The sequence below is a fragment of the Rutidosis leptorrhynchoides genome, chromosome 5, assembly GCF_046630445.1.
Source record: "Rutidosis leptorrhynchoides isolate AG116_Rl617_1_P2 chromosome 5, CSIRO_AGI_Rlap_v1, whole genome shotgun sequence".
Lineage (NCBI taxonomy): Eukaryota > Viridiplantae > Streptophyta > Magnoliopsida > Asterales > Asteraceae > Rutidosis > Rutidosis leptorrhynchoides.
This window is the reverse complement of record NC_092337.1, coordinates 102,833,118-102,851,132: the sequence shown is the minus strand read 5'-3', so window position 1 is coordinate 102,851,132 and position 18,015 is coordinate 102,833,118.

Genomic DNA, 18,015 nt, shown 5'->3' with positions numbered 1-18,015 from the left:
GTTAATAGAGCTAGGAAATCAATTAAATGTAACTTTTGGCTTTGTTCCCCTTTGTAACTTTATCCCTCTTCTAGCTAATTATTTAATAAATCTTCAAGAAAAAGAAAAAAAAACTACTAATTGGGAAATCAGGTTTACTATTTTGAATATTTTTTGAACATTCATTGATAATGATAAGTGAACTCCGAGTTACAAATGAAAGAAAGGAAGGGATTACTTGTAAGTTTGTCTCATTTTTGTAATGGCATAACTACCAATACTTGTTGGTTGTCCTTTGAATACCTACTAAAAGACATTCAGTTCAATACTTAATTACTGTTTTGTTTTATATGTTGGGCGTAAAAGCAGATTAACACATGCCAATCTGGTATTGCTTATTGCATTGTAATTGGTCCCTAACTTGTTTAATCTGATTTTTTTTTTTTTTTTTTTTTTTTTTTTTAACGGAGATTATCCAAATTGTTTAATTTATAATTAGGTTTATACTTTGGATTAGTGGGTGGTCAAGAATAGATCTAAAGCCTTTATGCCTGATTAGTAATCCGTAATTACCATGTAACGGCCCCAAATCCGTTTACCAAAAGCGAAGCACTATATTTTTTTTTATAAGTTAGGTCCCAATATAGCGTTCATAATACATAACATTTTCGACTCTGTTTTAACCAAAACATAATATCATAACGTTACGTTTAACAACTTATATGACCCTTGGTACACAAATGACACATTACAAAAACATTTGTAATAATGACACAATTACACAAAATACGGGTTAAGACTCAATAACCCAACCCGATACCAAGAGCATAATTCCGGGGACTACCAAATCCCCAATCCGCGTCCAAATATCCAAAAGTTATCCCATCGAGCCCAAGCGCTCCTACGCATCTAGTCTATCAACTAGCTAACTTCACAATCACAATACCTGTAAAAAAAGGTAAACAACGAGAGGCGTAAGCATAAAGCTTAATGTATGCAATAATTATACATATACATATATAATCTACTTACTTGCAAACACTTACACAAATAACGCATACGAGTTAGCAATTCAGCAACCATGCAATCACAATGCATAAACTAAATATCCGCAATTCACAATAAGTTAGCATCGCCAATAGCATATAATTCACAATTTAATATGCTAAAACTACAACACATAACCATGCTTAACCAATCGTACAAGGGAATGGTGCTCGCGAAAGACCATCCGTGTTCACAACATCTGTTAGTGTACTTAACACGTCGTATCACTAACCCCCGGGCGGTGTCTTAACACGTCGACACTTCACCCATCATACTTCTCGGTGTGGTGTCTTAACACGTCGACACTTCATTCGTCACGTGAAATGTGGTGTCTTAACACGTCGACACTTCACATCTCACGCTACACAAACATCATATACATACACGTATAATTATTCCACTCACCTCATGAACTCGAGCATTACAAACCATGCGCGAAATCTCCACCAAACGCAACCGAGCAAACTTTTACCTATAATACGCATATAGGTATATACATAATCAACATACATTCTCTACAAGAGAATTCGACGCCAACACCCTTAACTAAGGGTTTAAACCTACCTCCACAATCCGCCCATTTAGACACCTTAAGTGGACTTCACCAATTACCACTACGGGTGGTAATTCCGACCCATTCAAAAGGTACAAACTAACACTTATTGCACTTGACCTTAAAAAACCAACCCATAAGTGCAACTTGACCCAAATTGCACTTAGCCACCAAAACAAGACAAGTTTGACCCAATATCACCATTACTAGTGATTACGTAATAAATTCATCAATTTAACACTTAACACAAAAGTTAATTTTCAATTGACCAAATTAGGTTTAACTCACTTCAACTTGTCAATTTACACCCAAAACCACAACACGAGCAATATTGACCTATATTGCGTTTGATCACATTTGACTTGTGTTAAAATATCACTTTGACTCAAAATCATTTCTCATGAATGACTATTTACAAAAATGCCATTCAACACTTAACATAAGTGTTTAAACATCCATTTGACCAAAACTAGTGTCATTACCAAATTCGACCCAATCAACTTACCAATTTTGACAAAAGTTCCAAAAACGCCCAAAATCACTAACGACTAGTAATTATATTTCCAAAACACCAAGTAACACCTAAATCAAGTATTTACATACTTGATTCACCAAAACTTGACTCAAAACTTATTTTGACACCAAATCAAAGTCAACACCCATTTTGACTAGCAAACTTGTTCTTAAGAACATCAAAAATCACCAATACGCTTACAACCTAATGTTTTAACACCCAAACCATGACAAATACTTCCAAATTCGTCATCAAACCCTAAACCCAAAATAACCCAACAAAACTGCCCAAAGTCGACAAAAGAGCTATGCGGACATTAAAAGAAAATATATAGAATTTGAGATTGGAGAGATGGTCATGCTTAAGGTTTCACCTTGGAAAGGCGTTGTTCGATTTGGTAAACGGGGGAAACTAAATCCAAGGTACATTGGACCATTCAAGATTATAGATCGTGTCGGACCAGTAGCTTACCGACTTGACTTACCGCAACAACTCGCCGGGGTACATAATACTTTTCATGTCTCGAATTTGAAGAAATGTTTTGCTAAAGAAGATCTCACCATTCCATTAGACGAGATTACAATTAACGAAAAACTACAATTCATTGAAGAACCCGTCGAAATAATGGATCGTGAGGTTAAAAGACTTAAGCAAAACAAGATACCAATTGTTAAGGTTCGATGTAATGCTCGTAGAGGACCCGAATTCACCTGGGAGCGTGAAGATCAGATGAAGCTGAAATACCCTCACCTATTTTCAGAAGATGCGTCAACACCTTTGTGACGACCCAGGAATTTTCGACCAAATTTAAACTTAATCTTTATATAATTTCGACATGATAAGCAAAGTCTGTAATGTTGAGTCTCAAAAATTATTATATTTGTTTATAAGGATTCAGTTATTCTGTAACTACTCCCGACGATTCACGAACAATTGTGTGTAAATGATTATATATATATATATATATATATATATATATATATATATATATATATATATATATATATATATAATAATTAGAATCAATAAAATATACTTTAAACATTTGGAATCAAGAATGAAAAATGATAAATAGAATAATTAAGTTACTATTAGAATGAATATATATAAATATGTATATAATTTATAATTAGTTGTAATATATAAATATTAAATAAATTTTACCACATAATATAAGATTGTATATCATATTAAATGTAATTACGAATATAGTTGTTACATTATTACATTCAATATTAATAGTATTATTAATATTAAAACTTATTATATAAAATTTGATACATTTAAGTTATTATTAATATTACTAATATTATTGTTATCATTATTAACATCATTATTATTTGATTAATATAAATTATAATTATAGGCCTTATCATGATGATGATTATTATTATTATTATTATTATTATTATTATTATTATTATTATTATTATTACTAAGAATTATCATTTCTATATAAAATTATTATTTCTTAGTATCATTAACATTATTTGATATTATTATTAATGAGAATAATACTAATCCTATTATTATTATTTTTATTTGTATTTTTATCATTTTAATATACTTATATTTATTAATTATTAAAATTTATGATATATAAAATCATATAGATACAATTTCAGTTAGATGTCACGATTCAATCAACAATTTGATTCAAAATATGTCTCTATCTCTTCTATTATATCTATTTCTTCCCTGCTCTGATTGAAGAAAATATCGACCCTATATCATTATAAAACAAACAAGTGAATCACATTTCAGACATAAAAGTCAATCGGTTGTTTTACCATCATTATCAAATACCAAATACACTAACTTCAATCCACTGAATTAAATAGAAATGTCACAAACATCACCCATTCAAGCATCTGCAACCAAAAACCACATCATCCGAAGGTCCACTGCTGTTACTCTTGGTCTACCTCGAACGACATGGATGTTACTCTTATTTTCGGTTACCATCAAGAACACAACAAGATTCATCAACACCATCGAACTTTCAACCAAATCGATCACCATCATCATCCTTACTGCTACTACTGTTTCCTTGCTGTCTATCGAACAATACCAGGTCACATCACCTCACCAACGAACACTCTATCTATCAAATTCTGTCTTCTGTTCTTATTTTGTTAAAGAACCATCGACACTCACCTGCTCAATATTCAAACCACAAATTCAAATTTTATAATTCAAATCACCATTTAAATTTATCTCACAAGTTCACAGCAACAATATCATAGGAGAATCACGAAATAAATCTGCAACTGCATACCTTTTATTTCTTGTTCCTGTTTGGTTGTAACCCCAAACAACCACCTTCTGTAGCCATCAGGTATTACTATTCTTGTTCGACTTACAACAAAACGAAACCATCATCAAATATCATCAATACATATTACTAAATATTATAATACTGCTACGGTGTGTTGCTGCATCGATCAAAAACAACAATCCTCACCATTTATTTATTTTCTACTTTAACCTCATTAAACCACCAACGGATTTCTACTGCACCTGCTATGATTCCAGCTCTCTGTTCACAGCCGGTTATCAGAAAACCCAAGAACATTTTACAATTCCTAACTCAATAAATCGAACTCGAATTCGTCAAGTCAAAGCAATTATATTATCGGCCAACATTTCAATTGGAACGAATCAGAGGTCTTTAGATATTAAAAACAGTTTACAAGTGTTCTTTGAGATATTCTAAACACTTTTCAAGAAGAAATCAATACTTGAACCGCGTTAGATCTTGATTTCTGATTTCCATCTTCATCACCATCATCGCCCTGTTCTTAACAAAAATTGGAGTTTGATTTTGTTATTAACTTTAAATTCCTTCATCAGAACTTCGTAAATTTGAATCCAGGAAATAAATTCGTTGATCTTGTGACAAGATTTTATGGAAACTAACCTGGATGAGTAGGGTATCGTAATTATTGGGGAAAATAAATCAACCTGTGAAGAATGATTGGAACCGAATGCTTTATACAAACGATTGGGCTGTTTAATGGGTTTAAACCCTTTAAAAGGCTCAACATTAACTGGACTGATTGTATGCTTTTAAGGCCCAACATTTAATGGACTGATTTTATGCTCTTATTGCCCAACAAACCTCATTTGAGGAACAAAACCAACGAAATCAGATGATAATTAACGAATGATTCATGATGATAGATTCGATGATGATAATGTTATATTTTTATGATGATGATGATTACGTAATTGACGAGAAGATGGTGATAATAGTATGGTGATGTTTAAGTTAAAATGATGATGAAGATAATATGATATGCTAATAATGGATCAAAATAATAAATGGTATGAATTAGAACAGAAAAATAGTTATGGACGAATGGTTATGGGAGTTATCGGGTTAGCGGGACGTTGCGGGCTCAAACCCGGACTTGGGCATATTTTTAAGGGCTACTCCTATTGAGGTAGTATTTTCATTAAAATTAAAATTAAAATTATTATTATTATTATTATTATTATTATTATTATTATTATTATTATTATTATTATTATTATTTTTATTATTGTTATTGCTAGATTATTTATTATTATTAACAAAAATTATATCATAATTATTAGTATCATCATTAAACGTTATTAATATTATCATTACAAACATTATTATTATTAGTACTATCTTTATCATTAATATTAAAATTATCATTTTTATTATTATTAGAATTATCATAATTTTTATCATAATTAGTATTATTTTTATCATTATTATTATTAGTACTATTAATATATCAAATGAAGATTTTCTATATAAATATATATTTATGACATAAAACCTAACCATATTAATACTTTTGTAATAAATGTTAATTATCTACATAAAGATAAATATATCTAAATAAGTAAATAATAAAACACATGATATAAAATAACAAGTAAAATCACTAATAATATATATATATATATATATATATATATATATATATATATATATATATATATATATATATATATATATATATAATTATTCGATTATCATTACATGTATTAATATACATGATTGAATAATAGGTTCGTGAATCCGAGGCCAACCTTGCTTTTGTTCAATGTCGTCATATGTATTTTTACTACAAAATACATTAGGTGAGTTCATTTGATTCCCTTTTACTCTTTACATTTTTGGGACTGAGAATACATGCGCTACTTTTACAACTACTTTATTAAATGCTTTTGAAATACATTTTGAACTGCGAATACATGAAATGCTTTTATAAATGCTTAACGAGATAGACACAAGCAAAACATTCCTCGGATGAATTATGTGGACGTGATAATTGCCACCATTGAATTATGTGGACGTGATAATTGCCACAATTGATATGAATATTTTTTCCCTGATTATTATTGCTTGGTAACCTAAGAATCAGGGAACATCACTAATTTTGAGAATTAGTGCACGCCTAATTGACGCGAATTCTAAAGGTAGCTACCGGGTTTAACACCCCCACCCAGAATGTTCACTAGACGGAAGGGCTAGTGGGCGTGGTGTTTAGTACTTCAAAGTTTATATGATTATTATACAGACGAGATGTTCTGTTTTGGGGATATTATTATGCGCATTATATGTTAAGGTCGGTTACCAAGCCAAGTTATGAAAGTAAAGTTAATGTTATATATCGAGAGAATGATTTTATACACAGGTTATGTGTATGTTATTTTTGTGCACGAGATATGTGTAGGATTACTAAGATTTATGAAAGATAATTTCGTACACGAGAAAGGTGTACTATATTTAAACGATATCGCATGTACATTACAGGTGGGTATAGGATTCGGGCCCATTTGTACCATGCAGCATTTAAATCTTGTGGTCTATCAAAATGATGAATTTTATTGTTTTATGATAAACTTATGAACTCACCAACCCTTTTGGTTGACACTTTAAAGCATGTTTATTCTCAGGTATGAAAGAAATCTTCCGCTGTGTATTTGCTCATATTACATGGAGTCGTTCATGGCATATAGAGGTCAGAACCTCACAATGGGACCAACTGTTGAAGTCTTCATCTGGATGGATTAGGACGGGTCATTTCAACCTTCAACAGCTTAAAATTTCGGGACGAAATTTATTTAACGGGTAGGTACTGTAGTGACCCGAACTTTTCCATGATTATATATTAATTGAAAACTATATTTGCATGATTAAATGATTCCAACATGTTAAGCAATCAAACTTGTTAAAACTTGATTATTTGAAATGAGTTTCATGTAGACAATTGACCACCCAAGTTGACCGACGATTCACGAACGTTAAAACTTGTAAAAACGACATGATGATATATATATATGGATATACATATAGTTAACATGAGATTATGATAAGTATCTCCATAAGTATATTAACAATGAGTTATATACATAAAAATGAGACTACTAAGTTAAGAAACTCGAAACGATATATATAACGATTATCGTTATTACAACGTCTTACTAAATACATATGTATCATATTAAGATATTGTTACACTATATTTAACATGATAAAATGATAATTATATATATCATTAAGTATGTTAACAATGAACTACATATGTAAAACAAGACTACTAACTTAAGAATTTTGAAACGAGGCATATATGTAACGATTATCGTTGTAACGACATTTTAATGTATATATATCATATTAAGATATATTCATACATCATAATATCTTGATAATGTAATAATTTAACATCTCATTAGATATAATAAACAATGGGTTAACAACATTAAATGAGATCGTTAACTTACAGGTTTCAAAACAACACTTACATGTAACGACTAACGATGACTTAACGACTCAGTTAAAATGCATATACATGTAGTGTATTTAGATGTATTTGTACACTTTTGAAAGACTTCAAGACACATATCAAAGTACTTCTACTTAACAAAAGTGCTTACAATTGCATTCTCATTCATTTTCATCAACAATTCTACTCGTATGCAACCGTATTCGTACTCGTACAATACCCAGCTCCTAGACGTATATACTATTGGTATATACACATAATAATTCAGCTCTTAGCAGACCTAGATAGTCAACAAACATGTGGAACCAACAATTAGACAACTAGCATGACTTATGAGCAAGGAAACAAAAACAAGAACTCCTTTTAACCCCACTCACCTTCACCACTCACCACCTACTCCATTTCACTTCTAATTTTCTTCCCAATTCTCTCTCAAAACATACACACTCTTCCATGAACATCTAAGTTACTATTTTTCCAGAAAAAATCATCAAATACAAGTTGTGGTTATTACCTATAAACATCATAAATACAATTACTCAAGAACACATCAAGAACACTTCCAAGTTTACAAGTTTACTTCCAAGTTTCCTAATCCATTCCAAGCAATCATCTAAGATCAAGAAACCTTTGTTAATTATTGTAGGTTATCTTTCTAAATTAAGGTAATATTTATATTCAAGCTTTGATTCAATTTCTATAACTATCTTAATTCGAGTAATAATCTTACTTGAACTTGTTTTTGTGTCATGATTCTATTTCAAGAACTTCCAAGCCATCAAAGATCCTTTGAAGCTCAAGTTATTTTTTCATCATTTTCAGTAGGTTTACCTACTAAACTTAAGGTATTAATGATGTTCATAATATTATTCGATTCATATATATAAAACTACCTTATTCGAAGGTTTAAACTTGTAATCACTAGAACATAGTTTAGTTAATTCTAAACTTGTTCGCAAACAAAAGTTAATAGTTCTAACTTAACTTTTAAAATAAACTAAACACATGTTCTATATCTATATGATATGCTAACTTAATGATTTAAAACCTGAAAACACGAAAAACACCGTAAAATCGAATATACGCCGTCGTAGTAACACCGCGGGCTGTTTTGGGTTAGTTAATTAAAAACTATGATAAACTTTGATTTAAAAGTTGTTCTTCTGGGAAAATGATTTTTATTATGAACATGAAACTATATCCAAAAATCATGGTTAAACTCAAAGTGGAAGTATGTTTTCCAAAATGGTCATCTAGACGTCGTTCTTTCGACTGAAATGACTACCTTTACAAAAACAACTTCTAACCTGTATTTCTGACTATAAACTTATACTTTTTATGTTTATATTCATAAACTTAAGTTCAATATGAAACCATAGCAACTTGAATCACTCAAAACGGATTTAAAACGAAGAAGTTATGGGTAAAACAAGATTGGATATTTTTGCTTGTTGTAACTACGTGAAAATTGGTAACAAATCTATATTAATCATATCCTAGCTAACTCATATTGTATTATACATGTATTCTAATATATTATGTAATCTTGGGATACCATAGACACGTATGCAAATGTTTTGACATATCATATCGACCCATGTATATATATTATTTGGAACAACCATAGACACTCTATATGCAGTAATGTTGGAGTTAGCTATACAGGGTTGAGGTTGTTTCCAAAAATATATATACTTTGAGTTGTGATCTAGCCTGAGACGTATATACACTGGGTCGTGGATTGATTCAAGATAATATATATCGATTTATTTCTGTACATCTAACTGTGGACAACTAGTTGTAGGTTACTAACGAGGACAGCTGACTTAATAAACTTAAAACAGTAAAACGTATTAAAAATGTTGTAAATATATTTTGAACATACTTTGATATATATGTACATATTTGTTATAGGTCCGTGAATCGACCAGTGGCCAAGTCTTACTTCTCGACGAAGTAAAAATCTGTGAAAGTGAGTTATAGTCCCACTTTTAAAATCTAATATTTTGGGATGAGAATACATGCAGTTTTATAAATGTTTTACAAAATAGACACAAGTACGTGAAACTACTTTCTATGGTTGAAGCCGAATATGCCCCTTTTACTTGGTAACCTAAGAATTAGTAAACCAGTCTACTAATTGACGCGAATCCTAAAGATAGATCTATTGGGCCCAACAAACCCCTTCCATTGTAGCGGATGTTTTAGTACTTTGAGTTTTTATATCATGTCCGATGGATGTCCCGGAATGATGGGGATATTCTTATATGCATCTTGTTAATGTCGGTTACCAGGTGTTCAATCCATATGAATGATTTTTATCTCTATGTATGAGATGTATATTGAAATATGAAATCGTGTGGTCTATTATTATGATTTGATAAATATATAGGTTAAACCTATAACTCACTAACATTTTCGTTGAAGTTTAAAGCATGTTTATTCTCAGGTGATTATTAAGAGCTTCCGCTGTTGCATGCTAAAATAAGGACAAGATTTGGTGTCAGCATGCTTGTATAATATTGTTTAAAACTGCATTCGAGATTTACTTTGTTGTAACATATTAATATTGTAAACCAATATGTATTGGTAGTGTGTAAGTGTGATATTTTAGATTATCATTTCTGGATAATCTAGGTGATGTCCTTTTAACGTTGTCGATAAAATAAAGGTTATGGTTTGTTTTTAAAAACGAATGCAGTCTTTGAAAAACGTCTCATATAGAGGTCAAAATCTCGCAACGAAATCAATTAATATGGAACGTTTATAATCAATATGAACGGGACATTTCAGTTGGTATCCGAGCGTTGGTCTTAGAGAACCAGAATTTTTGCATTAGTGTATCTTACCAAGTTTGTTAGGATGCATTAGTGAGTCTAGACTTCGACCGTGTTTTTCTTCAAAAACGATTTCTTAACATTTTTTGTTGAAAACTATATATTATTAACATGTAAATATATTAATCTCTTAACGTGTTTGATATTTTTTGATAGATGTCTACCTCTAGTACAAATCCCATCGACTCACCTAATAATAATGAAGAGTCGAATATACTTTGAGAATATTCACAAATTCTCGAAGAGGAACCGGAAGAGGAGGAACCGGAAGAGGAGGAACCGGAAGAAGAGGAACCAGAAGAGGAGGAACCGAAAGAAGAAGAGGTTCCGGAGGAAGAAATATTGATACCTACAGTAAATCGGTTAAATAAAAAAAATTCCTCAACCAACGGACCAAAGTTAAAAATGGTCAATGGTGTTTTCGCCGAGGAAGCAAAATATTGGGAAGATTACCAATATTCCGATGAATCGGATCCCGATGAGGATTCGTATGATGTTATAGAAATTACCTCGACCCAATTTAATAAAGCAAAAGAAAATAATAAGGGAAAAGGTATAAAAATAGAGAAACCTGATTCCAACCCCGATGAGCTTTATATGTATCGGCAACCTCCGTATTTCTTAAATTGTAACAATAACCCGGGAACCTCTAAACCACCAAGTTTTTCTAAACCATTGTGAAAAACGACGGCTCGTATTAGAGGAACACCATATATCCCTAGAAAATTAGGAAAACGAACCAAGTCCGAAGAAGAAGAAACCAGTGATTCAGATTAGGGAGTTGTAATCATGTTGTGTATTATATGTATTGTAGTGTGCTTGTACTTTTATGTTCTATGTAAAAATTGCTTGTATTGTTTGTTAATTATCTTTTATGAATCTAATCCTTGTCTATTTTACAGTATAAAAACAAAATGGATGTTAAGGGTAGACAACCGAATATTTTAGAAGACCTACCAGAGGATATGATTGAGGAAATCTTGTCTAGAAATGCCTTAGTTTATAAAAGGCTTTCCTTTGATAGGTGGGGTATATCGCATTGAGGAGACCGTAAGTTACGCCGTGTTTTCTTTAAAGCGTTAAATGTGGGGAACCCAAATGCAATTTTACGCTACGGGTTAAGAACCTATTTTGACTCAACATATTCCAATATAGGATTTCATGAGTTAGAAAGAGCTTCCAACATGCAACATAAAGAAGCATGTTATACTTACGGGTTAGTGATGTTCGCTTCTCACCAAAGTGAGAAAAAGAACATGGGATTACAACTATTAAATGAAACATTCTCACAGGTGACGGATTCAGTAGTTGGGGGTGAAAAACAAGGTTTTTAGATTATTACGGGGCTGTTGGACATTACGAAACCCTCGTCCTTTTGACGACATTACAACATGCTGCCTAGTTAATGGTCATAACGGTTACTTTCCACAAGACCAAGGATGGAAAGTCGTCTTAGTAAAACCAGAATGCATGACTTGTTTCTGGACTTATGAATTACGTGTCTTTATTTCTTTTGCTAAACAACTTGCGTATTAACTAGAATTGCCTTTATAACTGCCGAGTAGCAAAGTTATTATGTGCTATATTTCATCCTATATGTATAATAGCGGTATTGTAAGTTTGTAAAATATTGTATAAAATTTGAACGCGAAATTTTATTATAATCAGTTTTTTCATATAGAATTATAGTAGTTGAATTGTATATTAGCTACTAAGTATGAACTTAACGGGCAGGTACTACCCGAATTAAAAACTATAAAACGTTAATATGAAGAAAAAGCTTTTATAAATAAGTTCATAATATGCTACGAAATATTATTGACTACTCTTAAAATTCTATATGATTAACTTAATTCTTTTGGGCTATTTTGAAGGAAATGGCACCGGCGACTCGTCAGAATTTGAACATGAGCGAGGAAGACTTCCGTATTTTCCTTGCAGCAAACATAGCCGCAGTACAGGCTGCGATGCAAAATAACAATAACTATGGATCTAGCAATGGAACTAATTTCACAAGAAATCGTATAGGATGCTCCTACAAAGAATTCACTGCCTGCAAACCCTTAGAATTTGATGTCACCGAGGGTCCAATTGGATTGAAACGGTGGACCGAGAAGGTTGAATCGGTGTTTGCCATAAGTAAATGTACTGAAGAAGACAAAGTAAAGTACGCTACGCATACCTTCACAGGTACGGTGCTAACATGGTGGAATACCTATCTCGAGCAGGTAGGACAAGATGCTGCTTACGCACTACCGTGGTCAGCATTCAAGCAATTGATGAACAAGCAGTATCATCCCAGAAACGAGGTCAACAAGCTCAAGGCAGAGCTTAGAGGATTACGAACGCAAGGTTTCGATATCACCACGTACGAACGACGATTCACCGAATTGTGCCTATTGTGTCCCAGAACGTTCGAAGACGAAGAAGAGAAGATCGACGCATTTGTAAAAGGGTTACTGGAAAGGATTCAAGAAGATGTGAGTTCACACGAGCCCGCCTCCATACAAAAGGCAAGTCGAATGGCTCACAAATTAGTGAACCAGATTGAAGGAAGGATTAAAGAGCAGACGACTGAAGAGGCTAACATGAAACAAGTCAAGAGAAAGTGGGAAGAAACCAATGACAAGAGTCACCAATACAACAACAACAATCACAACCACAATCGCAATAACTATCCCAACAACCGCAACATCAATCGCAACAACAAATTCAACAAACGTCCTAACAACAACTACAATAACCGTACCAACAACAATAACAACAACAACAACAATAGCAACAATAACAATCCCAACAACAATCTCAATAACAACAATGGTAACAAAAACCAAAAACAGTCATGCCAAAGGTGTGAAGAGAATCACCAGGGGTTCTGCACGACATTTTGCACTAGGTGTAGAAGAAATGGTCATAGTGCGGCAAAGTGTGAGGCCTACGGACCAAAGTTTCACAGAATTAAAAGAACAAATAACGTCGGAACAGATAATGCCGCCATAGTTTGCTTTGCATGTGGAAAATCGGGCCACATTAGTAGAAATTGCCCGAATCAGGGGAATACTAGTGGGCAGGGCCGCGGAAGAGTTTTCAATATTAATACGGCAGAAGCGCAGTGTGACGATCGCTCCAAATCCATATGGACGAACACGTCATTCATTGATTTTATTGCGAGGTATTTGACCTCTATATGATACGTTTTGTAAACATTGCATTCTTTTGAAAAGGCACACCATAAATGTATATTTAAATCAAAGGTTTTCGACATCTGATGATTTCTACATATAGACAATCACCGTATATAATAGTTTACAATAGTACTTTCGTTGACAATGCAGTCAAAATAAGGTACATGGTGATGAATTGGTGAATGCAACGTTTTCTTGAAAAATATGCCATGTAAGACTCCATGCACATAGCTTGTATATCATAATAGCAAACAGCGGAAGACTTCTAGGAAACCTGAGAATAAACATGCTAACAAGTGTCAACACAAAGTTTGGTGAGTTCATAGTTTGTATGTTTCGCATAATCTGTATATAAAGATGGATCACAAGATTTCAGTTGTTCAATCTAGAAACGTTTATCAAAATATTCTACGAAATTGAGCACCCTGGTAACTAAACTTAACGTATATATAATTTGTACCCTTTGTATAATCATCTTAATAATACACACAAACCAATGTGTACGCTTCTCAAATAGCATACGTCCGTTAAAAGGCTAGTGCTCTAGCTCGGACGGGGATATCAAGCCCTATGGATCCATATACTACTACTCGTGCCCAACAGTTCTTATAACTGGCAGTTACTAGTTACCAAAGCTAAGGGATTTTCGGTTCAAACTCAGTGTAGAATTTAGTATGTACTTGTATCCATTGCGTTTAAAATAAAGTGCATGTATTCTCAGCCCAAAAATATAGATTGCAAAAGCAATTAAAAAGGGAGCAAATGAAACTCACGCATATAAATCTAGTATTTTCAGTATTTATAAATAGTCGCATGTATTCTCAGCCCAAAAATATATTGAGTAAAAGGGATCATATGAAACTCACCTTAATAGCACCTAAAGTTGTTCATCGTAATGTGACCGAAACCCGGAATATCAAATAATCGTAGATCTCAACGTATCAATATTGTGATTCAATATTTCAGAAAAGTACGTAGACATAACGGAAATGATAAACACTAGGTTTGATTCACAAATATATCCCCGAACATTACCCATAACCTCCTTGGCAATAATCCATAATTTCCTTAACTCTACCCCGCTCGTAAAACCCGTTTTTTAATTACTCGAACAGCACTCCGTCGTAGTATTTTATGTATAATACTAATAATAATAAGATTAATAATAATGTTAATCTTAATATTAATTTTAATAATAATAATAATAATAATAATATTAATAATAATAATAATAATAATAATAATAATAATATAAATATTAATAAAATAAATAACAGAGGGAGGTATGTGTGTGTGTCAAATGCCAGAACTCGATCGCGTTTTATAATGTTTCCTGAATCTTGATCCCATGCGATCGCATGGGTAATGTGGGTTAGTGCCATGCGATCGCATGGCCAGCTGTTTGGCACCCAATCTGTTTTGTTTTCATTCTGTCGACATATTTATATATATTATATATAATATATATAATTTAAATAATTAATTATATATTATATTAAATTCACGTGCATAGTTGACTTGTAATTTTCGTCCCGATAATTCGTACGTTGTCACTCGACTTATGCCCAGGTTCCGGTTTCTCGAACGCATTTTCGTATGCTTAGAAAACTATCACTTTACATTTCATGACTCGTACCTTTGTCAAAATATCGTCTTAAATTATCAATAAACTTTACCACTCGAGGTATAACTTATACATTTGAATGTTTTAGTCATTTACTTCTATAAATTATCGTCTCGCTATTTGTTAATATATATATATATATATAATACATATATTTTCATTTTGAAATAGTGTTTTACTGTAGCAAAGTTACTGTAGCAATGCCAATTTTTAATGTAGCAAAGTAAATTTTACTGTAGCAAATAGTGATTTTCGAAAACACTGTAGCATTTTAGGTAGTGTAGCAATTTGAAAATACTGTAGCAAATTAGTGTTTTACTGGTTCATCTTAAACGCTTTAGTTAACTTATCTAAATATCAATCGAATCAATAAACGAATGTTACTATCGTTTACTAAATAACTTGAAATTATATGTATGTATATATCTTTATTTGATATACATAAATCAGTTTTTAAATACACATTGGAAGTTATTTATAATTAATTTTAATAATAAATATTTCAACTTATCATATATATTCAAATAGATATTTAAACCAATAAGTTTAATGTACGGTATCTAACAATTAATACGTCGTTACTTTTTCAAGTTATAGTATATATGTATCTATTTACATATAATTGTTCGCGAATCGTCAAAAACAATCGAAGGGTATTTAAATATATAAAAGTAGTTCAAAAATTTTGAGATTTAGTTTTACGGACTTTGCTTATCGTGTCGGAAATGTTAATCATACAAAGATTTAAGTTTAAATTTGGTCAGAAATTTTCGGGTCATCACACGCAGGAAGACTCGGAGCTTGTTACGGGTACGTTTCTTATTGACAATAAATCTGCTTATGTTTTATTTGATTCGGGTGTGGATAGAAGCTATATGAGTAGAGATTTTTGTGCTAAACTAAGTTGTCTACTGACGCCTTTGGATAACAAATTTATACTCGAATTAGCAAACGGTAAATTAATTACAGCAGATAATATATGTCGGAATCGAGAAATTAATTTGGTTAGCGAAACATTTAAGATTGATTTGATACCAATAGAGTTAGGGAGTTTTGATGTGATAATCGGCATGGATTGATTGAAAAAGGAGAGAGCAGAAATCGTATGTTACAAAAATGCAATTCGCATTGTACGAGAAAAAGGAAATTCCTTAATGGTGTACGGAGAAAAGAGCAATGAGAAGCTAAATCTTATTAGTAATTTAAAGGCTCAAAAACTAATAAGAAAAGGTTGCTATGCTGTTCTAGCACATGTCGAGAAAGTACAAACCTAAGAAAAGAACATCAATGATGTTCCCGTCGCAAAAGAATTTTCCGATGTATTTCCGAAAGAATTACCGGGACTGCCTCCACACTGATCTGTTGAATTTCAAATAGATCTCGTACCAGGAGCTGCACCAATAGCTCGTGCTCCATACAGACTTGCACCCAGCGAAATGAAGGAACTCCAAAGCCAATTACAAGAACTTTTAGAGCGTAGTTTTATACTACCAAGTACATCACCATGGGGAGCTCCTGTTTTGTTTGTCAAAAAGAAGGATGGTACATTCAGGCTGTGTATCAACTACCGAGAGTTGAACAAACTTAACATCAAGAATCGTTACCCACTACCGAGAATCGACGACTCATTTGATCAACTACAAGGCTCGTTGGTTTATTCAAAGATCAATTTACGTTCCGGGTATCATCAAATGCGGGTGAAGGAGGATGATATTCCGAAGACTGCTTTCAGGACGCGTTACGGTCATTACGAGTTTATGGTTATGCCGTTTGGGTTGACTAACGCACCAGCTGTGTTCATGGACCTCATGAACCGAGTGTGTGGACCATACCTTGACAAGTTTGTCATTTTTTTCATCGATGACATACTTATTTACTCAAAGAATGATCAAGAGCACGAAGAACATTTGAGAAAAGTGCTAGAGTTGTTGAGGAAAGAAAAACTGTACGCTAAGTTTTTAAAGTGTGCATTTTGATTAGAAGAAGTTCAATTCCTCGGTAACATAGTGAACAAAGAAGGTATTCAAGTGGATCCGGCAAAGATTGAAACCGTTAAAAAGTGGGAAACCCCGAAAACTCTGAAGCATATACGCCAATTTTTAGGACTGGCTGGTTACTAAAGAAGGTTCATCCAAGATTTTTCCAAAATAACAAAACCCTTGACTGCATTAACGCATAAAGGGAAGAAATTTGAAAGGAAGGATGAGCAGGAGAAAGCGTTTCAATTGTTGAAGAAAAAGTTAACTACGGCACCTATATTGGCATTGCCTGAAGGGAATAATGATTTTGTGATATATTGTGATGCCTCAAAGCAAGGTCTCGATTGTGTATTAATGCAACGAACGAAGGTAATTGCTTATGCATCCAGACAATTGAAGATTCACGAGCAAAATTATACGACTCACGATTTGGAATTGGGCACCGTTGTTTTTGCATTAAAGACTTGGAGGCACTACTTATATGGGGTCAAAATTATTATATATACCGACCACAAAAGTCTCCAACACA